General features: G+C 45.3%; 1 long non-coding RNA gene and 1 pseudogene across 5 annotated transcripts; one reads left to right on the top strand and one right to left on the bottom strand.

Annotated features, from left to right (window-relative positions):
- The window catches only part of LOC125723040 (cytohesin-1-like), a 458,952-nt pseudogene that overhangs the window by 388,334 nt on the left and 49,360 nt on the right, over positions 1-21,258 (bottom strand).
- LOC125723088 (uncharacterized) lies at positions 14,761-17,494 on the top strand. Of its 5 annotated transcripts, none has more exons than XR_007386730.1 (4): positions 14,761-14,956; positions 16,261-16,425; positions 16,498-16,846; positions 17,060-17,494. It is a non-coding gene; the product is annotated as an uncharacterized LOC125723088 (long non-coding RNA). The 5 variants fall into 5 exon arrangements; XR_007386732.1 differs by having other exon boundaries at positions 14,761-14,966; positions 16,534-16,846; XR_007386728.1 differs by having other exon boundaries at positions 14,761-14,966.

The raw sequence follows: 21,258 nt of genomic DNA, 5'->3' as shown, positions 1-21,258 counted from the left end.
TGTGGGGGGAAACAGAAGTCGCCGGAGGAAACCCCACAATGACATGGGGAGAACATGCAAACTCCACACACATGTAACCCAGGCGGAGACTCGAACCCGGGTCCCAGAGGTGTGAGGCAACAGTGCTAACCACTGCACCGCCATGCCACCTCCTATGTAATAACCGATTAACATATAAAAAATTCAGTAACAAAAAAACCTATACAGTGTTATCTCAGTATTTGAACTCATTAGAACTCAAATTTCTTAAAAATCGAACAAACCAGTTTAAAAAAAATTACCTAGAACTCAATCTGAATCTCAGAAGTTAAACTGTGAATGCCGACCTAAAATAACTTGTACGCATGGGGAAATGAGTCACACAGCACGCCTCTCAGCGGAAACAAAGGGTAACGCTTCAGTCTCAGCCTTGCATGCGCTGTGACAGAATCGTTTGTTGGTGATAGTGCTTTTTAATTGAAAATATCAGGTAATACACTGAACTTTATATCATTTTGGTAGCCATTGCTCACCAAAAAGTTACGCAATAGTTGTACAAATGTTACAACCTAAAAGTTTGCGATTTACGAACAAATTAACGAATACGGAGAAATAATAAAAATAAACAATGAACCTTCAGTCATTATGGAAGGAAATTTTCCGTCCAAAAAATAACCCCCTCTTCTCCCCCCGGAAAAAAATCCTCTAGCTTCGAATATTGTCAGGGGCCGCGGTTAAGGTGCGGTAAGCGAACGGGCAGCAAAGCGGACAGGAAGCAGGTAAGGAGACGAAAGTCGGGGAAAACGGGTATTTATTAAGGCTGGGGGGAGCACGGGACAGAACACTAGTACTCACACCGACTAACATTAAGGCTGTGGGGAGCACGGGACAGAACACTAGTACTCACACCGACTAACATTAAGGCTGGGGGGAGAACGGGACAGAACACTAGTACTCACACCGACTAACATCAATCGACGGACGAAAACTAAGGCAAGACATGGACTGAAATAGACAAGGCTGGGCGAAAATAATCGGACACAGCTGGGCAAGATCAGGGAAGCACACGTGGATAATCAGGGGGCGTGGCACACACGAGGATCGTACGAGCCGGGCATGACAAATATGCAGATTAAGTCTTGGACAAGGTAAGTGTATTTTTCTAATTTTTTTTATTACTACTGTAAGTGTTATTTGTGCATCTTTTTTCTCATATTGTACACTCAATTTTCTTTCTTATTTCTTTAAATGTTTTGCTTTTGTTCCTACAATAAATACAAACCCTTAGTATGACTCAAGGTAGTAGTGCTGTGTCTGGGTTTATCAAAATGGTGTCATTGGTTTGTTTTTAACTTTACACATTGTTTGGATAGATTTATTTTCTTACTTTACAAATTACTGCTTTGATAAATGTGCTTAGATATGTTTAGTATATGCTCTTCTTGTTTGATCCTGTTCATTTTGTGCTCAAATGCAAAAAAAAACATATTTAGGTGTAATTTTTTGGGGCCGGGAACGAATTCATTGGTTTTCCATAATTACTTATGTCATAATGTCCAGAAAATTTGGTCTTTGGTTTTTGCGTTATTGCTGAGATATCATTACTCATCTGAAGTGTGTATCAAAACCACAATTCCTGACAATGCTGTTAGCAGTAGCAGAATAGCAGTTAGTGATCAATGCATGGTACGGGATTATCTTTTTTCATGACGGCTACTATTGCCAGAACTAGCTCTGGAAATATAATTTAAATTGCTAAGTTTTAAATGACTATTAAAAATGAATAAAATGACAATGTTGCCAAAGTAACTGAAAAAAAGAGAATTAGGCCTACAGTAAAAGAGCTTTCTTCAGGGTCTGCGGAACTTACTGCAGGCAGCTATCGCGAAGCGAGGTCACACAGTATTCAAAACAATCTCTTCTTGCCTAAGACATAACAGACCCAATATGCCTCCCCTCCCGGGCTACCAATGTACAATTTTACTTCCACAAATGCATAAGTTACATACAAGCAGTACTGTTTAAAGGGAACGTGGGAATGTAATAAACAATTGCTATGCTCTCAATTTATAGTCTATCAGAGCCTTTGATGCAGCTATTGTGTCTTTGCTTGAAAGTGTGTATGTCCACCCTGTTGCTGTCACAGATTCAACTACTAAATGCACATCCTGATGATCCGTAACAAGTCTATCAGGATGGCATGGGAATGAATAGGATGGAGATGTTCCATAAGGATGTATAAAGCTCAGTCTCAGCTTTCCAGTGCTGGGCATAGCTTCTTCTACACATCCTAGCCACCAATCATCATCATATGCAGCCGCAACATAACCTTTGGTGCTTGTAAAGTCGAGTGAATCCATAAGTGTGCACTTACACTGGACTGATTTGCACACCTCTGATGAATGCAGGGCATTTATTAGCCATATTTACTAGCCATGTGGGCCTTTTCAGTGGTGTGGCAAGTACAGGTGTCTGCAATGACATTAATGAAGCTTCCATTAAATTCCATTGTAGCATATTTGTAACTGTCACGACCACGGCGGAGGTAAGCGGTGATCATGTGGGTTGGCTGGTACAGAGCAGGCAAACAGGCAGGTATCGGGGCGAAGCTGGGGTTTATTGTGGAACGGGGACTTGGAACAGGAAACAAGACTACCATCACCAAACCACAACTAACAATGACGGACAAGGGGAACAGGTCAGACCAGGACTTAAATACACAAAGACTAATCAAAGGAAGCGGACACAGCAGGAGACGATCAGGGTAGTACACGTGGGTAATCAGGGGGCGTGGCACACACGAGGAGCGGACGAGCCGGGCGTGACAGAAACCTTAACTAATGCTGTTACTTACACCTCTGCTTGTTATACTATTCCATGTCAGTTTGGCTGCCATTAAAAAGGCCCATTAGTGATATGAAACCATGTGACGCTACGTTTACATCATGATCTCTCAGCAACACCTTAAAAACCAAAGGCCACATTTTCTGGAGATGTTCATGACATTATGATCTAGCTTTAGTAAAAATGTATCAATTTTGAAATATAGATTTTTTTTTGTTATTGAATTTTACTACTTTAATCAGTTATTACATAGTAATTATTCATATGGGATGGCATATAATTTGGTCAATCTATAGAGCTGGACAAGGTAAATATAGCCAGTCAAAGTCATAGCCCCCCCTCCCCCAAAAAAAAATAAGTTAAAACTTTGTTTGCCTAAATCTCCCCCAATATTGATCCCAGACACGCCCAATTTCAGTTTCATGAGTTACTCATGTGACCAAATCAGCTGCCAAGTTTCGTTAAAATCCATGATGATGAGGTCCGAAAGTGTGATGATTTGACATGGTGCCCCATCCTGCAGCTGAATCAATGTTGGGAGACGATCCTGGCGCTTGCTGGAGTTTCTGCTTGGTTTTGTAAATGGACGGCACCCAGTGGCAAGTCATTGGTACTATTGGTACTATTGGTACAGAGAGAAGCAGATGAGCCCCTCTGTCCTGTCTGGTGACTGTGTGTGGATCCCCCTACAAAAGCACATTTCTGTATATGAGTCAACTATCTCCTATTACTGTGCCTTTGTTTCCTCGTCTGCACACAGACTACACACGACTGAACCACATTTCTTAGGATATCCGAAGATGGCGGCGCATGCACACACAGCGGCTCAGCACTCCGTAAAGCGCTTCCCGTTCTTAGGTATTTTATGGTGTTTGTGGGGACGTGGCTCGGTTCGACAATCCCGGAGGAGGCTATCCAGCTACCCGGACGCACTATACACGCGCCAACAGGGCGATCGACTCCGGTAAGAGCAGAGGAGGTGGACTGTGTGTGTACACAAATAACAGCTGGTGCACAGACGCTAAAATCACTGACACTCATTGCTCCCTGGATTTGATTGTAAAGTGTCGCCCCTTTTACCTACCAAAGGAATACTCGGTTGTTATGATTGCTGCTGTTAATATCCCCCTCAAGCTAACACTGCTATAGCTCTGTGCTACTTGCTAACTCCTATTAGAAAGCAACAGAGTGCCCATCCGCCAGGGGTGTGTATAATAGCAGGTGATTTTAACCAAAGCGAATCTGAAGACTGTGCTCCCCAAATTGTACCAGCATGTTCAGTGTCGTACAAGAGGAGCTGACATTGCAGACCATGTGTACAGTAATATCAAGCAGGGTTTTACAGTATCAGCTTTCCCTCATTTGGGCCAGTCTGACCACATCTCCCTGTATGTAACTCCAGCATATAGACCACTCATTAACATGGTGAAACCAGCTCCTAGAGTAAGACGAGGGTGGCCAGGGGGAGCATCTGCACAGCTGCAGGATTGTTTTGACCACACTGACTGGTCCATATTCGAGGATGCTAACATCGACACCTACACCTCCACTGTTCTTCACTATATAAAATACTGCATGGTCATTGTCACCAGCACAAAACAAATTTGTATCTTTCCCAACAACAAGCCATGGATGACCAAAGATGTTTGTCTTCTGCTAAAGATGCGTAACATGGCCTTTAGGTCGGGTGACCACAACAATACAGCATTGCCAGGTTGGAGCTGAGGAGGGGCGTCAGAGACGCAAAGGCGACCTATAGAAGGCGGGTTGAGAGCCACTTCGGCAGCTCCGATCCCAGGCGCGGATGGCAAGGGATACGGCACATCACAGACCAAAACAGCAGTATCAACTTATCTACCAGCAACAGTGTTCCTTTGGCCGAAGAGCTCGATCACTTCTTCGGCCACCATGAGAGGGTGGCTACAGAGACTGTTACGGCCCCAGCAGCAGCCATCAACAGGCAGGAGCTCATCCTGCAGAGTACTGATGTAGAACAGACACTTCGCAGTGTCAACATACGGAAAGCAGCTGCTCCTGATGGCGTCCCAGGGCGGGTGCTAAGAGACTGTGCCTGGGAGCTGGCTGGGGTTTTCACAAACACCTTTGACCTTTGATACATCTCTGTCACTGTGCTCTGTTCCTGCCTGTTTAAAAACCTGCACAGTAGTGCCATTATCAAAACAGACCATAATAACATAATTTTTTTTTTTTTCATTTTCGCCCTCCACCCCTTCCGGGGTATGGGCCGCCAAAGGTACATCTCCAGAGGTTTCTGTCCTGGGCCATTCTTTCTAGTTGACTCCAGGTGTAGCCCATCCTTGTCATTTCTGCCTCGAGGTCTCGTCTCCAGGTGTTTCTTGGACGGCCTCTCTTCCGCTTGCCTTGGGGGTTCCATCTGAGAGCCTGTCTGGTGATGTCGGTTTGTGGTTTGCGGAGGGTATGCCCTATCCATCCCCATCTTCTCTTCCAGATTTCTGCTTCTACTGAAGGTTGGTAGGTCTTTTCCCATAGGTTGGTGTTACTGATGGTGTCTGGCCAGCGGATGTGGAGATTCTTTCTGAGACAGGTGTTGATGAACGTCTGGATTCTTCGGATGTTGGTTTTGGTTTCCTCCAGGTTTCGGCCCCGTACAACAATACTGACTTCACATTGGAATTGAACAGTCGGATCTTGGTGGTCAAGGTCAGTTCTCTGGAAGCCCAGATGTTCTTGAGCTGGATGAAGGCGGCTCTTGCTTTGCCGATCCTTGCCTTGACGTCTGTATCTGTTCCACCCTGCTGGTCGATGATGCTGCCCAGGTAGGTGAAGGACTGTACCTCCACCAGGGAACTTCCATTCACCGTGACTGAGTTGTTGCTGTTGGAGTTGGTCTTAAGAATCTTGGTCTTCTCCGTGTGGATGTTGAGTCCAGCCTGTGATGATGTGGTTGCCAGCACATTGATCTTCTCTTCCATCTGCTGTTGACTGTGGGAGAGAAGCGCGAGATCGTCTGCAAAGTCTAGGTCTTCCAATTGGCTCCACAAGGTTCACTGGATTCCATTTCTGCATTCACTGGTGGATGTCTTCATGATCCAGTTGATAGCGATGAGGAAGAGGAACGGGGATAACAAGCACCCCTGTCGGACTCCTGTCTTCACTTGGAAAGTGAAGAAAACAAAGGAACTCATCATTGATTTTAGTAGGAAAAGGGTGGGTCACCAGCCTCTGGTGATAAATGGGGAAGTTGTGGAGAGGGTGTCAACATTCAGGTTCCTGGGCACATACATATCGGAGGCCCTCACCTGGACAAATAACAGAATTTGCTTGATCAGGAAGGTGCAGCAAAGACTGTAATTCCTGAGGGTTCTCAGGAGAATCAACCTGCCACAACATCTGCCGGTGTCCTTCGATCACTGCTCCATTGAGAATAATAATAATAATAATAATAATAATAATAATAATAATAAATTGTATTTGTATTGCACTTTATATTCTAGCAATTATATTCAGACTGATACAGTTTGTAAAAACCCTGTAGCTTTGAGCTTAAGGACGTCTGGAAAACTAATAATTCAATTAATCTAAATGGTGGTGAGTTATTTGTGTTCTCTACCGTGAACACCCGTGTACAATAATCATTAAATTCATTTACTATATCAATTTCATTTTCAATTATAAAATCCTTACTATCCTGTAAATTGGTGATTTCAGCTTTTAGAGCTTTTTTGGAGATAAAACATTGGAAGAAACTTTTAATGTCATTCTTAGCTTTCAGTCTCATACCATTAAAGTTTGCCTTCCTCACAATATACTTTTTTCTTTTGGATTTTGCTCTTCTGACACAAAAATTAGCCTGAAATTTAACCATGTTATGATCACTACTGTCCAGTGGTTCTAAAACCTCTAATTTTCCAATCCTGTCCTGGTTATTAAAGAGAACAAGATCAAGAATGGCATCTCCCCTGGTAGGGATGTTAACAAACTGAGTAAAAAAACAATCCTGTACCACTTCCACCATCTCCAGTTCATTTACAGAAGAGCCAGAGACTGTGTCCCACTGTATCCCTGGTAAATTAAAATCACCCATAACCACCACATCATTTTTATTACTCATAATCCTGATGTCGTCATACAACATTCTGCTTTCCTCTGCAGCTACATTAGGTGTCTATAACAAACACTGACAATTAGGCCATTTGAGTCTTTAGCATCTATTTTAGCATCTGTCATTTCCGTACTGGGCATCTTCCCAGTGGGCTGAGGGCTACGGGGACCTTCAGAATTCATTATGCCCCCCCGCTCCCCATTATGTACTGGGGATTCCAAAGTGGGGGGGGTGGGTTTTAGTCCCACCTAAGATGACTCCTTCTCTTTATCATATTGATTGTTGCGATGAACCAAGGCAGTAGAAAGTGTAACAGGAAGCTTCATCACCATACCAGGTCTGAGGCTTAGAACGGCCATGTCCTCTGCTGGGTCTCACTTTGTCTATGGCCAACAGCTTTTACCTGCTTGTCATGCTTACATTAGGGATCGCTTGAGGAAGGCTCATGCTGCATCTCACAGGGGCTTTATAACCTAGGGGTCTCTGAAAAGAAGCACTAAGTACCATTATGTGTGTCCAGAGCCCCTTTGCTGTTTAAAGTGGACACACTAAGAAAAAACTCACACAGCCCCAACTATGCAGCAGAGTGGCGCAGAGGAAGTGTGCTGGGCCCATAACCCAGAGGTCAATGGATTGAAACCATTCTCTGCTATGTTGTCTCTCTTTTCTTATGCCACGTTTAAGTGCTTCACAGCAAATTGCTGATCTTTCCTTCATTAAGGCTCTTGTCCCCTAGTGTTCAGAGGTTTTCTTAAACTTTGTCATCTTACTCTTGGCCCAGTTTTGCCCCCCTTTCCTCAGCTCTTCTTTGAAACTCTGCTTCTAAGGTCAGCATCCCAGACACCTTTTCACTGATGCCGATGACACTGATAGAGATGGTGAAACATGGCACCAAGATAGAAGAATGAGTGAAGCACCAAGTACTCTAAAGTGTGTTATGATACCCTTTGCTATTTAAAGTAGAAACACTGAGGAAAGACTCAGCTGGTCATTGTTCTACTACCTGCAAGCCGATCATTAGTGCATCTCCAGCCAACCGCCTCTGCTGTTTTACAAAATTCACAGCTAATCAGCTCAAAAATTTGTCAGACTTTTTCCATTTTCTGTTGGCATTTAAACCCCTGACCGCTAGATGGCAGTGTTGTAATCTATCTTCAGCCATCTGACTCATCCACTCCAACGTAAACAAAGCCAAAAACCAAAATGGCAGTGCATGCGGGAACAGCGGCCCGGAGCTTTTCAATGCTACGCTTTTGTTGTGTAATATCTGACAATGTGCTACTGGTTTCTTTGCTTCTAGCACCAGAATTTTTTCTTAATTTTTATTCTTTTTTATTTTTGGTGTATGTATCTTTAGCTTTTATATGTATTTTATCTGTATTTATACTCTGTAAGTGTTAGTCTGTAGTTTTATGCTTACTATGGCGTCTACAGGCTTGCTCCAAATGACATCTCATTGTATTTTCACAGTGACAATAAAAGCATCTCACCTTATCCAAGGTTGGAGGTTGGATAAGGGCGCACCGCTTAAGTTTAGCTTTAGCAAACCTAGCAAAGAGTGCTTCATTACAGGATGCAAGACGGCCAGGCCCACGGGCAGCCTGGCCCACTCATTTCTGATTGGTCAGAAATTACACTGTCTCTCAGATCTGATTCATTGACTATTTCCTCTATGTATTTCTGCGTCGTCGTGCTCCGTGAAAATTAGCAACAATTTTGTACCAAATTCAATACAGGAGAGACTTCATGCTAATCTGTAGAAAATAATCTGAATAACCTATCAAGTCAAGAGCTTCAGGATGAATGATCTAAATAAAAAGGTAAAAGTGAAAGATTTTGCCTGACTTTCTCCAGCTTTGTCTGAAACATCATCTCTATCTTACAAAGGTGTTAAATACCGTTATATCATTATGGAAGGTTTACTGTTGATCACTTGAGATTACAGTCTTCATGTGCGTCTTTTTATTCATATAAACCCTCGTCTTTAATGTATAAGAGCAGGGTATCCGCAGATTCTTAAAAAATGTTACATTGGATTTTCCAAAATTAAGGCCTTAAATATCTTTAAAAATGACTAGTAGTCCTTAAATCCAGAGTTCAAAGGTCTTAAAATACCACATTCCCAGTAAACAAGATTGCTATATGTTTTTCTGGTAATCTATAAAGAATTTGGTGAATTTCTAATTGGTCTTTTGCATTTTTGTGTATGAGATCGGAATGAGCGGAACCGCCAACATTTCCGTTGTGTTTGTGGGAGGGGCGCTATTTCAGGGACGCACATTAGCAGTTTGTTGCTAGTGGACACGTCATTCATGGAGAAGTGCAAGTTTAACGTTAACTGGGTTGGATAATCCCACATTTGCGACATGGTTAAAAGCAGTTCCAGGTAATAGCTATGAGACCCTGTATGCTGTGCAAGAAGCTTTTTAAACTTGGTTCAGTGGGAGTTAAAGCTGTAGAGTCACATATGCACAGCGTGAAGCACAAAGCTGCTGCCATAACCCGCCAACAGGCGCCTGCCATTTCTCACTTCTGTTCCGTCTCAACAGTTTCTCAGACTTCAGCTCCATCTCCAAACCCAGCAGCGACCGCCACATCAGTTACAGTGACAGACCTCAGGTCTACCTTTGGGTCCAGCGCTACCCTCCAGGCAGAGGTACTGTGGTGCCTGCACAGCGTAACAAGACACCAATCCTACAGCGCTAATGAGGGAGTTGGGGATATGTTTCTGTGTGTCCATTCATTCCTACATAGAGTTTTAATCCCGTTTACATGAAAAGCTGTAGTTATATTGCCCCTGACAATTCCAAATTTCTATTTGCAGCAAACCGACAACCCGAATAAGCCCAGGACACTGGAAAATACTTGAACAACGTGGTAAAGTGGGTTTCAGCTTTTTCTGTTGTTACATTTGTATGTTTCCCGACTAGGAAATCGCAATAAACTTCACGTGTGGTAAAGACAAAACAGCCTATTTCACAAGATTTGATTTGGCTCCTGACATCATTAAACTCCGCGTGGTCGATGTCAACAGTGGCAGTTTTACTTTGATGTTTGATGAGACCCTCAACCAAACAACTAAAACCAAGCAACTGGACCTACATGCTCGTTACTGGAAAGAGAATCAAGTCCAGTCCAGATAGCTGGGATCCCAATTCATGGGTCATAGAACACCTTAGGATTTACTACACCACTTTAAAGTAAGTTATAAGCCAACACTAATATCTAAATCTAAATACCTGTAGTCTAACTATAGCTGTTTTGTTTTGAAATGATGCATTATTATTATTCTTGCATTCGTGTTGGAATCTGTAACAGAGAACACATTTTATTTTTCAACTGGAAAATGCGTAAATCTAAAAAACAACAACACATTTTTGAAAATTTCACAATAATAAAATATGACTTTCCCGTGCAGCAGTTCTAAGTTTTACTTGTTGTGATAGATGATCACCTAGTCTATATATGCTTGATAAATGACACTCAGTTTTTCATCAGCTGCTTTCAGTCTCCATGGATGGACCAAATGTAAACTGGAAGTTTTTAGAACTGCTTCATGAAGAACAGCGTGAGCAGTGTGAGGGCACTCAGCTGATTGTGGTTGGGAGCTGTGGCCTTCAAACCCCATATAATGCCAGCAAATGTGGTTTCTCCTTATGGCAGCTAGAGGAAGTTTGAAAGTCATTTGTATTCTCTTCCATAGTGTGCCAGCAAGGAGAGAGGACTTCACTGCTTTTACTAAATCTGCAAAATTTCCACTTGCATCCTGTAGCCACCGATGGCTTAAACTTACCAGTAGCAGAGAGCCCTGGAGGTGTGGCCGTCTCTGACCAGGTACCTGGATGCAGTCAGAATGAGGAAGCTACCAAATCCAGGAACTGCATCGTTTGACACCCTTGAAGCTGCTCAGACAGACCCCTCATCTTCGCAAAGCTACATTTCTACATTTCTGCTATCACCAGGACCTTCACTCCTTTCTTGACAAGACATCAAACTGATGAACCAGTGATGCCATTCTTAGCCACAGACTTGGCTGAGTTGATGAAGGTAATATCCTAGCATTGGACAGGTTGATGTTGCAAATTTATTTCAGTGTGTGTACATTTCTCCCTGAACATAACCTGTCCTCAGGTTAGTGTTTTACCTGATTAATATGTGATTAATATGAATGATTTATTAATTATATACAGATACTCATACCCACACATCCATCCATCCATCCATCCATTTTCCAAACCGCTTATCCTACTGGGTCGCGGGGGGTCCGGAGCCGATCCCAGAAGCAATGGGCACGAGGCAGGGAACAACCCAGGATGGGGAGCCAGCCCATCACAGGGCACACTCACACACCAGTCACTCATACACGCACACCTACGGGCAATTTAGTAAGTCCAATTAGCCTCAGCATGTTTTTGGACTGTGGGGGGAAACCAGAGTACCCGGAGGAAACCCCACATGTGACCCAGGCGGAGACTCGAACCCGGGTCCCAGAGGTGTGAAGCAACAGTGCTAACCACTGCACCACCATGCCGCCCCAGGGTGCACCTTGACATGAGAAATTACAATGGGAGGCAAATGGTAGAGGAGCTGGACAGTAGTGGTTACATCACCAATGACAAGTCCCCTCTCACCAGGATCAGCAGGGACCATATGCTGAGACACCGGGGTACTAAAGGGCTTTGAGTCCCAGGGAGCGGACATAAATACTCATTTATTGGATCGAGGCATCATCCATCCATCCATCCATTTTCCAAACCGCTTATCCTACTGGGTCGCGGGGGGTCCGGAGCCTATCCCGGATGCAATGGGCACGAGGCAGGGAACAACCCAGGATGGGGGGCCAGCCCATCGCAGGGATCAACGCATCAGATAAATGTAATTTATGCATTAATAAGATATTCCTACAGAGCAATTTCTAAAAGACATGGCAGTGCCCTAACATCTCATGTAATAAACCCTTTGGCATCATCTGCTGCCTTATTCAGCCTAACCCAATAGTCCAGAGGATCCTCCCTAGCATCTGACTTGGTTGAACAAAAATCTACTGGAGGCATCCCAGAATGCACAGTCAAATAAGAATGCTGCTTCAGGACACTAAGGACTGCATCCACATCTCCAGTGGCAGTGACAGTATCATTACTATGCAGCCATGCTCTGACCACATCTCTGGCACATCCCATCAGTCTGCTTGTGCCTGCAGTAGGGATGGGTGAACCTAAGCATTCAGAGGTTTCCCCAGCAGATAGACTATTTGGCGTCTTAGAGAGGGCACTGAGGTAGAGATTGGTAAACAACTTCACAATATTATTCTTAACCTGGCAGATCTGGATTATCCCCTCTGTCAGAAATCTTGCAGGCAGAGCCCACTTGAAGCAGAGCCGAGAGGTAGGGCTACATGTTAAACTAAAGGCAGAAAAATACTTGCTTTTCATTACACACTTATGTACGTACGTACAGCTGCGGTCCGTATCCTGCGTTCTTTGCGTCGGTTTTTGTGCACGTACTCAAAAATTAACGGAACGTATACGAAGATGCAATACCTGCGTAATTTATAGGGGGCAGTGTTGCGAGATCTGCACTCAACAGTCAAGATGTCCACGTTTGAGGACCTGTTGATTGAGCAGGTCCGCAATTACCTCATCAAAATAACGTGTAATAATAGATGGCAAGAGATTTCAAACATCCTGAATTTTAATTTGGAAATTTGTAAAAACAAGTGGCAACAAGTGCGAGACCGGTATGTTAGAGCGCGGAAAATGTTAGTCGCGAAACGAAGCGGTGATCCTGCTGACCTGATGTTTTGCAATTATCCACCGTCTGGACTGGATGAAGTGTCACCTCAACCACAAAACTACTGAAACTAATTTCCCTAGAATTGACACGGTAAGTGTTTTTTTTACTTATTGTTCGGAATAACATCCATCCATCCATCCATCCATCCATTTTCCAAACCGCTTATCCTACTGGGTCGCGGGGGGTCCGCAGCCTATCCCAGAAGCAATGGGCACGAGGCAGGGAGCAACCCAGGATGGGGGGCCAGCCCATCGCAGGGCACACTCACACACCAGTCACTCACACATGCACTCTTACGGGCAATTTAGCAACTCCAATTAGCCTCAGCATGTCTTTGGACTGTGGGGGGAAACCAGAGTACCCGGAGGAAACCCCACGACGACATGGGGAGAACATGCAAACTCCACACACATATAACTCAGGTGGAGACTCGAACCCGGGTCCCTGTGGTGCGAGGCAACAGTGCCAACGACATGGGGAGAACATGCAAACTCCACACACATATAACTCAGGTGGAGACTCGAACCCGGGTCCCAGTGGTGCGAGGCAACAGTGCCAGCGACATGGGGAGAACATGCAAACTCCACACCTGATGAACCAGTGATGCCATTCTAAACTCCTGCACCACCATGCCACCCCAGATTTTAACTTGATTCATTTAAAATATTTCCTAGAATTGCGTATACTAAATTCAACCCAAAAAAGCGAGTGCAAATTATTACATCATTTAATTTGAGTAAATTCTACAGTTTATTTATTTGCAGTTTACGTACTGAATTACAGTGCATTGCAGCATTTTATCGGCAAGGTTCTCATAAATATTGCCCTACTTTCTACAGTATTGTACTATTTTACTGATAAACAGTGTTACTGTGATAATTTCACTGTTTATTACAGCAGGGGTGTAGATTGAACCCACAACCCTGGAGGTGTGAGGCTACAGTAGGAGCAATGGGCCACTATTGATACTGTGAGAAATGATGTATTTTTAATCATACACTATTATCAAACTGATGTGCCGCTACACCGCTTGTGTATGCTCTGCACCTTGCCTTTCTCCCTTACTTGTGTTTCTTGTTCTCCACACCTTGTGAGCTTCAACATGAGCTGATTGATTGTTTTTCTTAAGGCCCCAGGTTAGTTAGGTTCAGTCTCCTGGAAAATCACTAGAATGTGTCCTTGGCTTTGGAAGCTAAGAACACCTTATTTTCAGGGAGAGTCCTGTAATATTTATTTTAATAAATTATTTTTATTGATAAACCTTCATACTGATAATCCTCTTTTAGTGGTCCTAAAAAAACATGATTTAAGACACATTTCACGATTCAGTAACCCTACTTGTCCAATAGATGGCAGTGTAGTACTTCGACTAAGACGTGCTATGGAAATTGCCGGTAAAATATAAAGCTTGTTTTCCATTTTAAACGTTTGTCTGACTGAAATGACCACATGTTGTACATATGTTATTGTACTATACGTCTAACCTTCAGCGTTATATACCACACCTACCTCAGTTATCTGCAGCAATAAAATATGGATGTGTAATTGGACAGCTGCAAGTTAAGTTGTAGAATCAATTATTTTTCTAAACGTTTATCTGTCTGATTTTACAGTAAAGTATGCATGGACGCATGGTACAATAAGGTGTGAATAAGTTGAAAATATACATGAAATATAATAAAATAATAAATATTTGTAAACATTTAACTAGATAACGACAGCTTCACAGTACTTATATAACCCTGCACAATTTAGAATATCATCACGGCTCCCTGGAAATGATCAGTTATCATTATAGTACAAATAAGCAGTTATCCAGACATCCCAAGTCTCCCGCATATTGACAGCGGCTCCCTGATGCTCCTAAATTATGAGCTAGGAATGAGCGAGAGAGAGAGGGATAGAGAGAAAGAGAGAACGTGCGTATGTGTGGATCCTTATATGTGTGACTCTTCATGCAGCCAGTGCTAGACAGACAGCATCCTGATTGGTTTACTTAGCCATATAAGCCAATCAGATTTCAGTGCGGGCGGGCTTTTATTTAACTCCTAGAGATCCGAAGGTATCGGTTCCATGGAGCGTCACGGCGGAGGGAGAGTGTCTCAAAAAACGAAAATATAAAATGCATTTCACCACAGACTACACAAAAATGTGTCCTTGTTTAATAAGGATGAAAAATAATGACAATGTTACGCGCTGAACTGTTTGCAACAGTGATTTCAGCATTGCTCATGACGGTTTAAACGACTGTAAAAGGTACGTCCAGGTGAGTTTAACAAGTGTCATTTAATTTTCTGTATTATTCAGGTAAACACTGGTTAAACACTTGGTTAGTTGTCATGAAAAGACCAAACTCCCTGAAGGCTTTTGTAAAGTAACAATGGAATATAATTAAGGAATTTACATATAGTAAAAGAATAATCTACTTATATTATTGTCAAAATAATACATAATATTGACCGTCGTAATTCAGTGCGTTGACTAGAGAAAATTAATGAACATATATGAGGCAATACAGAAATTCTGTTCTGTAAAATTAAGTTTGTTGAAAGCTAAATAAATTGCCGTGCATAGGATACAGTGAAATTAGGTTGGTAAGAGCTTTTTTTAACGTTAGTACTACTAAATCTCATTATGGCGGCGCGCGTCAGTCAGACGTAAACACGCGAGAGTCTGACTGCGGTCAACGACGTTGTGTGGCGCCAGCAGCAGGCGGTTGTCATGGTTATTTTGCCACAAACCGGCCGAAGTTCGGGCCCTTTGAGTAAGACATGTCCGGCGTTCGAGCTCCGGCAAACAAAACCAAAGCCGGATTTATTTAGATAATTTCTGCTTAAACTTTATTAAACTAATACATGTATGTTCCGTGGTAATTTTTGTACTTATCGATGTAGCTGGGTTTCGATAATTTAGAAGTTAATTGCGACTTTTTAGCTGGTTAGCTAGTTCTTGCTAGTTGGTACTAGCATTGCACTGTGTTTTCGTTGGTGTACCTCTGGGTTTTTTGTGTCTGTTAATCTATTAACTACTACAGGGAAGTGTACATCGTTTTTGATAGTGAGTCAGACATACCTGTGTATTAATATGTTTTTCGGGTTGTGTGATTTCCATACATGTATATAGTTGCCACTTGGTTTACCATAGCTTGGTGTTAACTACAGATCTGATTTGGGATTCTGAAATTGCCCTGGTGTGCAGCACATGTCACACTGTCTTCTGATTACTGGTGGCATTTACAACATGCCACATTATATATGTCACAGTATTTTGTGTGTCAGGTATAGAGATAAATATTATTTTTTAGGATGAATTCAGTTAAACTAATTGAGAGTTAGCTGTAGTAAGCTGCCCTACACACAAACGCTCTGACCCCAGAGGTGAGCTGACATGTACCCAAACACCCTGATCGCAGAGTTAAGCTGTCATCTACTCAGATGCCCTAATTCCAAAGGTAAAGCTCTTATCCAACCAACTGCATCCAACCAAGCGCCGTGACTCCAGCGTTAAGATGACATAAACCCAAACACTCTGATAAAAGAGGTATGTTTTCATCCACTCAGGCTCCTTGATCCCAGTGGTAAGCTGCCGTCTACCGAAACACCCTGATCACAGAGGCAAAGCACTGTCCACCCAAACACCCTGATCCCAGATGTAGGCTGCCATCCACGCAAACACATTGTTCCCAGAAGTAATCTGCCATTCACCCAACCATGCTGATCCCAGAGGTAAACTACCTTCCATCTAACCGCCTTGTTCTCTGGGGTAAGCTGACATTTACCCAAATGCCCTGATCCCAGAGGTAGGCTGCCTGTGACCCAGCCCCCTAACCCCAGAGGTAGGCTGCCTGTGACCCAGCCCCCTAACCCCAGAGGTAGGCTGCCTGTGACCCAGCCCCCTGACCCCTGAGGTAACCTCGCTTCCACCTAAACACTCTGATCTCAGAGGCAAGCTGACATTTGCCCAAACACCCTGATCACAGAAATAAGCTGCCATCCACCTAAACGACCTACCCCTAGAGGTAAGCTGACATCCATCTAACTGCCTTGATCCTAGGCTGCCCCAGTACGTCTAGGTGGTGACAATCCATCCTACAGGGTTGACATGATGTGCTTTCCTGAAGCACACAAAGGACACCTCGGGTTTTATGTAAGTTTGCTTTCTTTTTCTGTGCTTGTGTTTTATTTAGTTTGGATTTAATTTAATGGCATGTATAGAATTTACTGAGCACTTTTTTGGTTGATCACTGTTAGCACATATTCATCAGTATTAAAATAAAATGTTAATAATGTTATCTGTTGTGCTGTTTATTCTGTGATTGACCTATTTTATTCCTAAGGTTACTGCTTTTATGTGTTTTAGGAATGTGTATGACAGTGTTTTAGCCCGACCCTTGTGCAGAGGTCGGAAGTCTGTGGGTATGTTCCTTTTTGAACTTTTTCTTTTTGTCTTAACTTTTTATTGGCATGCATATAAGGTAACATTTTAACTGTTTTATTGGCCATGTAATTAGATTTTAATGGTGTATAATTGTATTTGCTGGTGGAATTGCTCTTTTGCCTGTTTTAAGGGTAATAGTTCTGCAGGTAGTTCTATTTGTTAAATGTTATCCTTAAAATTCTTATTGTACTGGGTTGGCATTGATTTGCATGGTGTTTCAGCCTTTTAGATTGTGATTTTGTGTTAATGTAAGTAGTACAAGCATAATATTATTTAAAAATTGGCGGGGTGCAGTCTGCGGGTATCGCTTCTCGGCCTTTTGGCTAAGATCAAGTGGATTTTACTGACTTTTTACTGCTTTTTTTACGGACTGCGTCGGGTTTTTTAGAGGAAGGCACGGTGAACCTAAGGCGTGACCAGCAGGTGGCTTGACCGCTGCTGCCACGGGGCGACCCGTGCCTTCCTTTTTAGCCTTTTATCCCTGCTTTTATTTCTGTTTTTAGTAGGCTGGGGATCCCGCAGTGGCTGGTGGCTTGTCCGCCGCCCTGCTGGGCGAACTGGTGTTTTTTTTTTTTAGCTGGTTTTATAGTTTAGCTCTGCTCGACTCATCCCGGATTGGCGGGCGGCGGGACCACGGCGGCAGAAGGACTCTGCTCCAGCGGCGTCGTCGGTGGACCTTCCCGGATGGCAACGGCCGGCGGACCATCGAGGAAGCCCTTCAGCGGGCCGTGGCTGGTAGCAGGCGGGGGCCTGCGGAATACCGCCCGGTTCTGCTGGAGGGCTGAGGGGGAGGTGGGCACCTTCCCCGACCGGCTGGCCTTCATCCGGGAGGTGGCCTTTGGAGCGTTGGGCCTTCAGATGCCGGACATCCTCTGCGTACAGCGGAATGGCCCCTTCGAATTCTTTGAGGTCACCTTGTCCACCGACGAGAGTTACACCAAGGTCCTGGAGCGGAGCAAGGAGGGGGCCCAGCACCCCCTCCTCGGACGTTACAACATCGAGCCGCTGTGGTGGCCCGACAAGCGGGTAATAACGGTCCATTGTTTCAACCCGCATGTTACCGCCGAGGCCGTTTCCCAATTTCTAACAAAGTATGTGGATCTTCTTCCTGGCCACAGGGACATCCGGGATGAGCTGGGGATCTGGACTGGCCGACGCCAGTTCCAGGCCCGCCTGTGCCCAGACGCTAATGGGGCAGGCGGTTTTAGCCACCCCCCAGCCTATTTTAACCTACAGGGAAATAAGGCATACCTTTTTTATTCTGGACAGCCTCCCTTCTGCCGGCAGTGCCACAGTTTTGGACACACCCTGGAGGGATGCGCCAACCTGCGCTGCCGCAACTGCCTGGAGTCGGGGCACATGGCCAGGGACTGCAAGGGCCCCCGTCGCTGCAAACACTGTAACGGCGAGGACCATCTGGCTCGTTCCTGCCCACAGAAAAAGACTACATATGCCGACGCTCTGTCGGGTAACAGAGCAGTCGGCACGGAGAATGGTGGGGGAGCTCTAGCCCCCATGGCTGGGCAGGAACAGCCGGTGACGGGGGCAGGAGGAGAAGCCCTGGTCGAGGTGGAGGAGGCCCCTTCGAGTGCGACACCAATGCAGGAGGGGTCTCCGAACAAGGTGGAGCAGCTCGCCCTGGCTCCAGGCGTCAGCAGCAGGCGAAAGAGCGGTGCATCCCCCCGGGGGAGGAAGAAGAGCAGAAGGGAGGCGCAACCCGACGCACCCAGCCCTCCGGCGGCCACCTCGCCAGCAGTGGCGGCCGGGGACCAAGGCCGACAGTGTCCCCCCTCCCCGATGTTAGAGGCCCCCCGTCTGGTGTGGGACTTGGGACAGTCCCCTGCACCCCCCCAGGAGTACAGCGGTCAACAGGACACTGCTAATGAACAGGAGTACCTGGGGGGGCTGGAATTGGGGGACCTTTTGAGGTTGACTGAGGAGGGGGGGCAGTAGGACAGTATTGTTTTTAATGGCTGGCTTTTATTATTTTAGTTTGTTGTTTTTAATTGTATTTTATTATTTTAACATTCTATGGCCAATTTTAATATTGTCACCTTGAATGTAAGGGGTTTGAGGAACGTTTTAAAACGTACATCTGTTTTTAACCAGCTGGCATCTTCTCCCTTCAGCATTTGTTTTCTGCAGGAAGTCCACCTCCGGGACCAGCGGGACGAGGCTCTCTTTTCACGACAGTGGAAGAGGGGTAGATCCTACTGGAGCGTAGGTGGCGTCCACTCCTCAGGCGTCGGGATCCTTTTTGGCGACCGCGCCTTTGAAGAAGTAAGTGCGTTTACCGTCCTTCAGGGCAGGGTTTTGGGAGTGGACGCCACATGGAGGGGACAGCGCCTCCGGGCCATATGTGTCTACGCTCCGGTGGAGGCCTCGTCCCGTATAACTCTCTTTGAAGAGTTGTCCCCGTTCTGTGTCACAGATCGACACTTGATTTTAGGAGGGGACTTTAACATCTCGTTGGAGGGAAGAGGGATGTCAGCTCAGGGCATTTTCACCATTTTATTCGTTCCTTTAAACTTGTTGACGGTTTTAAAACATGCAACCCCAGCATGCCGGGCTTCACCTGGCATAATAGTCGCGGAGCCAGCAGCCGCATCGACTACATTTTAGCTTCACCCCCCGTTGCTTTTAAAAAGGTGGCCCACTGACCATCTGGCAGTGGAGGCCACTGTCTCCATAGACGCCCCTGTATATGGGGGCGGCTATTGGAAAATGAACCTGTAGATCCTGGAGGAGAGAGATTTTAGACACCTTTTTTTAGATCACTTCTCCGAGTGGCAGAAGGACAAGCCTACCTTCCCCTCCGTGGCCAAATGGTGGGAGAGTGTGAAGGACAGGATCCGAACCTTCTCCATGCAGTACAGCAAGCAGCGCAGGATGGAGAAGAAGTTCTCCATTCGGCGGCTGGAGAGAAGGTTGCGGGATGAATACGCCGCTCACAACAACGGGGGCACCATCAACCACGAGCGGCTGCTTGACATAAAGGGTGAGCTGAGGCGCCTGCATGAACAGGCTGCCTCGGCCCAAATGCTCCGCGACAAAATATTCTATGTGGAAAATAATGAAAAGTGCAATTCTTTTTTTTTTCCACAGAGCCAGGGAAGCCCGGGAGGAGAAGAGCTTTAGCTCTCTCCGTGCCTCAAATGGCAGTATAGTCAAGGATACATCAGACATGCTGGAGGTTGCTAAATTGTTTTATCTTAACCTTTTTAATGTTAGGGATACGGACCCGGTTGCTGGGGAGCGCTTCCTAGATAACATCTCACCTTGTCTTCCCAGTGACATCCGGGACGGCTTAGAAGCCCCCATCACCTTGGCCGAGCTGACCGCAGTGCTTGGCAAGATGAACTGCCGCAAGGTACCTGGCCTTGATGGGCTCCCGGTGGAATTTTATTCCACCTTTTGGGATGTCCTTGGGCCCGAATTACTGCAGGTTGTAGAGGACGTTCAGCGCCGGGGTTTGCTCACTAGGAGCATGAGGTCGGGGGTCCTCTCTTTGTTGCACAAGAAGGGCGATCGGGCCGACCTTGGCAACTGGAGTCCCCTGACCATGCTTTGTGTAGACACAAAGCTCATCGCAAAGACCCTTACCGAACGCCTGAAGAAGGCCATGGCTCATCTGGTTCACAGCGACCAGACGTGTGGAGTACCGGGTCGATCGGCGACGTGGAATCTCCACCTCATCCGCGACGCCATCGCCTGGGTGGAGGATAGGAACCTCCCTCTCCTGCTGGTCAGCTTGGACCAGGAGAAAGCCTTCGACCGGGTAGATCACCGCTTCCTGTTGAAAGTATTGGGTAAGTTTGGCTTCGGGCCCAATTACCTGGGGTGGTTACACACTTTGTATAACGAAGTTGGGAGCCATGTTGTTATCAATGGCTTCCTGAGTGATTTGGTGCCCCAGCGGAGTGGAGTGAGGCAGGGATGTCCCCTCTCCCCCCTCCTCTACGCGCTCTATATAGAGCCACTGGCGTGCGCCATTCGCACCCACCCCGGGGTCGATGGCCTTCTTATCCCAGGAAGTCGGGGGACAACTGTTAAACTGACCCAGTATGCAGACGACACCACGCTTTTCGTCTGCTCGGATCAGTCTCTCGGTCATGCCTTGA

The sequence above is a fragment of the Brienomyrus brachyistius genome, unplaced genomic scaffold, assembly GCF_023856365.1.
Source record: "Brienomyrus brachyistius isolate T26 unplaced genomic scaffold, BBRACH_0.4 scaffold45, whole genome shotgun sequence".
Classification (NCBI taxonomy): domain Eukaryota; kingdom Metazoa; phylum Chordata; class Actinopteri; order Osteoglossiformes; family Mormyridae; genus Brienomyrus; species Brienomyrus brachyistius.
Note: the sequence above shows the minus strand (reverse complement) of the source record. Positions and strands in the feature narration are given on the sequence as shown.